General features: G+C 39.8%; 1 long non-coding RNA gene across 1 annotated transcript; it reads right to left on the reverse strand.

Moving 5' to 3' along the window:
- Positions 1–4,683: 4,683 nt before the first annotated feature.
- On the reverse strand, positions 4,684–6,064 carry LOC122002048. The gene is made up of 2 exons (XR_006117563.1): positions 5,476–6,064; positions 4,684–4,829 (listed from the first exon to the last, which is right to left on the reverse strand). It is a non-coding gene; the product is annotated as an uncharacterized LOC122002048 (long non-coding RNA).
- Positions 6,065–6,280: the final 216 nt, after the last annotated feature.

The raw sequence follows: 6,280 nt of genomic DNA on the forward strand, positions 1-6,280 counted from the left end.
CTTTATTTGATGCACAAGTGGTGGTCGGTCATGTAAAGGAATAAAAGGGAGTTTTAATTTTTTATTTTAAAACTTTCCTTTTTTGGATTAACCAAGGATTATAAAAGAGAGGGAGAGGGTGTCTCATAGAGAACAACCTAAGTCTTGCATCCTCTCTATTGTGGTCGAAACTCCTCTCTTCCTTTTTCCTTGGTGGTCGGCTCTCTTCCTTCTCTTTTCTCCTTTTGTTTTCTCTCGGAGGACGACAGCATCAAGCTTGGTTTTCTCTTGGTGGTCGGTTGCTTGAAGGAGAAGGAGAAGAAGAAGAGAAGGAAGCTCTCTTGTCTAGTATCCCTTGGAGGTTAGTTGGTGGCCGAAACTTAGAAGCAAAGGAAGAGGCTTGGGTGGATTTCATCTTGATAGATCGTCGTCCACACAACATCCAAGAGAAGGAAAGGAATACAACAGAAGATCAAGAGATCTATAAGCTATTAAGAAAGGTATAACTAGTTATTTGTTTCCGCATCATAACTTGTTCATCTTCTTTGTATAGATCTTGAAAAAACAAATACAAGAGGCTATCGATTTTAGGTTATCGTTTTGTTATCGATTTTATTTTTTGATTTCATGTTTCGATATTGTGCTTCTATTGAAGTCTCTGTAGTTAAACCTAGTTTACTGTAAGAAGTTAAATATTCGATTTCTTTGAAAGGCTTTGTCTAGGAAGTGATGGATGATCTCATGCCCAAGAAGGCCTAGTGCCTTGCCATGTTTAACCTGGAAGCTGATCTTTGAAATAGATATTTAGTTAACTTCTGAAATATAGTTTAACTTAGGAAGATCACATCGGTCAAACTTGGAGTAAAAATGTTAAGTATCGTTTCCAATCCAAGTTTAACTTCTGAAGGACAATTTGGATTAATAATGTTAAGCATCGTTTGCAATCCAAATTTAACTTCAGTAGAGCACATGGGTAGCTAGGATAGTTCTATGCTTGTACAAATTTTTGTACAGGGGAACTAGAACGCTATTCCGAATAGCAACCAATAATTGGTATCAAAGCTAGATTTATGCCTCTGTGTGTTTGGTTTTTAGTTTAATTATGTACATGTCATACATATTTTAGGCATGAAAATAGTAGGCTGTGCAAATAGATTAACTCTGTGGTTACAGGCTCCAACTATTATGCCCTACTGTGATTATGTGTCATTGGACTCTCGGACATGTCGAGGGCATTTTATGTGTGTGCACGATTGTATTTATTAAATATAGCAGGAGCTGTATTTGTTTTAGGAGTTTACATTTTGTTCGATCTAGACTTTATGTACATTCCTTTGTGAAATATAGGATCGATATATGTAAAATTTTATTTTTGTCATGGATCGTATCCTTGCGAGACGTGGTACTATTTGAGGACCAGAGGCGCAGCGAAAAAGGAAGCTCGATGGACGCGACGACATGAGCCCTAGGGCTGGCGGCTAGGTTTGACGACTGCGAGGGCTGGTGGCACACGGAGGGCAGTGATGAAAGAGGTCATAATAGTTGGAAAATTATTTTTCCTTATTATTGCTTTTATTTGTTGTGATGTGTGTGTGCATGTTAAAATCCTCATCTTAAATAACTAAGTAGGAGAGAGATTTCTAAATAAATTCCACGGTCTCCATTACTGGTTTGTAAGTGATGCAAACAAACTTGCGCATTGGCTCTGAGTGCCTTCCTCCACATCAGATGACTTTGTTTGCGAATCACTAGATCAAACTTCCCTTATGGATGATTATAGAAAATTATTTAGGAGCGTGTGATCTTCTACATCTGAAGGGGCATAATCCTATTTAATGGACCAAGTATCAAGTAATGGTATACACTTAGGCGCATTTAATAGTATCCTCCCCATCAGAGTCACTGTTATTATTTGTGTGACCAAAGGAATACCAACTATTAATTTTATTTGTCATAAAGTTAGGTTGACAAGAATAAAATTAATGGGTAAAACCTCCTCTTACAAATGTTTGAATTTGTATACGTCCACACTATTGTGGCATACAAAATTTACGGTGTTTTGAGGTGTTGGTGAATTTAAATGATATTGTTTGAGGAATCAATATTATTCTAAATACTTAAGTTTTTGACCCATTTGCTGTTATTCTGAAAGAGAACAAACTTACTGGTCTCAATTACATATATTGGAAAATAAACCTGGGCATTGTCATAACTGCTGAAGGCTATAAGTTTGTACTATTAGAGGTATGCCCTGATGAGCCTAATAGTGATTCTAGTGAAGAGGAAATTGAGTATCATAAGAAATGGGTCAAGGCAGATGAGTTGGCGCGGTGTTACATTTTGGCTTCTATGTCAAATGTGTTGTAACATCAGCATCAGTCCATGTCTACTGCCTATAACATGATGTACAATCTAAAGGAACTCTTCGGACACCAGAATTGGGCTGCTGGCAAGAGGCTATGAGAAACTTATTGATAGCCACCATGTCAAAGGGGGCACACGTAAGGGAGCATATCCTCAAAATGATGACTTACTTGAACGAGATACAAATCCTTAGAGCTGAAATCGATGGGGAAACCCAGGTTGATATTATTCTCCAATCGCTATCCAAGAGTTTTGAGTAGTTCTGCCTGAACTACAATATGAATAAAAGGATTTATTCATTGGTGGAACTACTGTCAGAACTTCAAGTAGCAGAAGGGCTATTTCGTCATAGTTCTCAAATCCACTTTGCTGAAAATGTTTCTACTTCTAAGTCGAAAGGCAAGAAGAAGAAAAAGAAGCAAGCTGACTCGACAAAGAAAGTGAATCGATCTCTAGGTACTAAACTAAAAGCAGGAGTAAAGAAGCCGAAGGGCAAGTGCTTCATTTGCAAGCAATCTGGAAGGCGGACTGTCCTCGTAGGAAAGAGAACAATAAAGGTATATCTTATTCTCTAGTAGTTGAAACATGTTTAACGATGTTATCTATCAGTACCTGGTGTGTAGATATAAGAGCCACTGATCATGTCTACAATTCATTGCAGGGGTTCCAGGAAACCCGACGACTATATAAAGGAGAGATAACCGTCTACATGGGCAATGCTACGAAAGTAGCGGCTGTTGCAGTGGGAGATGTTTACTTATCATTTGATAGGAATAGAACTTTGATTTTGAGAAATTGTCTTTATGTACCAAGATTTAGAAAGAATTTAATTTCAGTTTCTAAACTATTTTTGAATGGATATTCTATTTCTTTTGATGACAAAGTGGTTATCAAGAAAAATAGGGTAGTTATCTGTCACACCCCAGAGGAGTTCCTGTCCGAAGAAATTTTGACAGCATCTCCCCTGTACGGGTGACAATCTGAAGCATTTCTACATACAAAATATATATCAGCCACATTCGGCTGGAATATATACACAACCACGCAGTTTATATCATCAGCCCACTCGGTTGGAACAAAATAAATACAACCACGTAGTTTAATAAGCCTACATGGCTGAAAGTAAACACACAACAACGGAAACGCAGCGGAAAACACAAAACAATATGAACATAAGACCAACAACGACACTAACAAAAATACCTGGCACCACCACACTAAACTCCACAAATCCACAGTGACTTGTTCAAAAGCAAAATACGCAAAATTAACATGTCACCCAAACAATAACAAAATCCAAAAAGAAAACTATCATCGTGTGTGACGTGGGACTGGCAGCCGGGACTCTCCAAGCATCCATGACTCATCTACTTGTTACCTGGCGAAAGGAAACCAAATTGCGAGGTGGTGAGTATTGGAACTCAGCGGGTAAAGATAAGATAGTGTATGAACATAATATACAAATAGAAAGTGGGCCAAGAGTATACAGTCTCATAAGAGGAAATAGAAGATACTACAATAGAATCAAAATAAATGCTCATACCTAAAACCATATCCTAGGCTAGGTATAGTAGGTCAGAACTAGTACTAATCTGCTACCGTACTGCTCATAACTACAGAGGTAATAAGCAAGGTATATACAAATTTCCAATGACTAAATATCTACAATGAGAATATATCTCAACACAAGTAAGCATATCAGCATATGTGAACAACGGCAGTAAGTAAGCAATAACGACATATATAGACAGCAGCAGCCAAAACAAATATAATAACAACAGCGTATGCACGGATGGCCACTCCCGCCCACCTCTCTGCACCATGACCCCTGTATGGTCGAGAGGTCGGGTCAGTGATAGACTGTACACCACTCCAGCTACCACTCTCACAAGTGGTCGAGGGGACAGTTGCATAGTAGCTAACTAGCTACATCTGCGACAGGGTCCCTGCTGCTCGTAACTCCAGCTACCACTCTCCATGAGTGGCCGAGTGCGGCACGACAGGACAAGAAGCATCAACTCCAGCTACCACTCTCTCGAGTGGCCGAGGATGCGGCTCTGGTCAACGACTCTCTCGACCGCAAGGGAGAATTGGTCATTGACATGCATGTCATGACATGATGCGCCAAATGCAACAATCATCATACAAATATAAACAAAATTAGATATGCTAGAAGAAGCTAGCATGCTCAATATAGTATATAACTAAACAACAGTTAAAGCATACAACATGGTATCTAGTATCTGCTACTTATCATGGACAATAACAAGAGATTGTATAGATATGGAAACGAATTTCTCAAAGATCGCGTGGAAGTATCAAGCGCAGGAAAAATAAGAGTGGAATCAAGGTAAACAGTCCTTATCCAAATACTTCATACACTAAGGTCAAAGTATAAAAGAAAACAAAGCAAGAAGTACCCGCCTCGAAAAGAAGGTCGAATCAAACCAAATCCGACGTCAAGACGCTCGTCTCGAATCAAAGTCCTGTAACACATGATATATAGATTTAGCTAATAACATAAATTAATTAGCTAAAACAAATCCCCAACTAAATCTAATTCATTGGTCAACTAAGGTTAAATTCGTTAACCCTAATCGTTCCACTAATCAATTAGATTAAAATCCAAACCTAAATTAATTTTAATTCTCCCAAATATGAACCTATCATCAAGTAATTCCATGATCTACAGCAAGCACAGTTTCAACCACAGAACAAAACCACACCTGCTGGAAACCACCTCATTGATCGGAATAAATTAAGCTATATCCTCCAAAACTAAACCTAACCCGATCATGGAATCCTCCATCAAGTCAACCTCAATCAAATCTATATTATTCCTTCATATTTCCCCATTCTTAATCCAAGAAAGACATTAATCAATAACTCATAGGATCCTTTAGCAACCTAGATCATCTACAATATAAATTAAAGGGAAAAACATACGGATGAGATGTTACATTGATACCTGGATAAGGATCAGTTGCAACCAACCCAACCCAGAAATGCTTAGCTCTATTGATATCTAACCCTATCAATCAATCCGCTGTATCTAAGAATTATTCAAGATCCTATTCCACAAGTAGAAGAAATTTGATTTACACAATCATAGAAATCAAGATCAGAGCTTACCTTATTCGGTCATTCCCACTCTGACAATGGATCCCTGGTGGTGGTACACTACAGCGACAACGGTGACTAGAAGAGATCGACTACCTGCTACCCATGAGATTCTAGCGACAAGCATGGACGGACGGAACAGGGAGGAGCTGCCGGCGGTGAAATGGATGATGACCCTAGATTGGAACGGGAGCTCCCTGATGGTGGCAACTAGGGCACAGCTCAGCTGGTGCCCATCGGGCAACGCAGCACTGGGCGGCGTCAGGGTGTTGGGCAGGAACGACACAGAGAGGGAAGGAAGAGAGCGACGGCGTGGATCGACGATCCGGTGGTGGATCGGCTTCCATCGCGCTCGCGTGGGCGGAGAAGAGAAATCGGCACAAGACGGGCTTGCGATCGAGGCAAGTGAGAGGACGGCGAAGGTGTCGGCGCTTAAAGATGGCTAGGGCACGGTGAGGAATCTCATGCTGCCATCTACGTCCCACGGCCGGTGGTCACCGGAGGTGAGGAGGTGAAGAAGGGAGAGGGATCGAGAGGGAGAAGGATGAGAGCATCGGCGACATTGAGTTCGGGAGGGGTAAAAAGCAAGGTTCGGATATTAAAACCTAGGTTAAACCATCAAAACCTAAGTTTATATTCCAATCAACTCCCAACTTAATTGGATCTAAACAGACCCCCACTTAACACAACTGATTCATCCTCTCAAAACGAGTCATACAAACTCCATTTAAATCCAGAAAAATTTCTAAAAATTTCTAAAAATTCCGTTAAGGTTATTCGTCCATTAAACCTTATTATTTTATTTTTATTTGGGTGT

Source organism: Zingiber officinale, chromosome 1A (genome assembly GCF_018446385.1).
Source record: "Zingiber officinale cultivar Zhangliang chromosome 1A, Zo_v1.1, whole genome shotgun sequence".
Classification (NCBI taxonomy): Eukaryota; Viridiplantae; Streptophyta; class Magnoliopsida; order Zingiberales; family Zingiberaceae; genus Zingiber; species Zingiber officinale.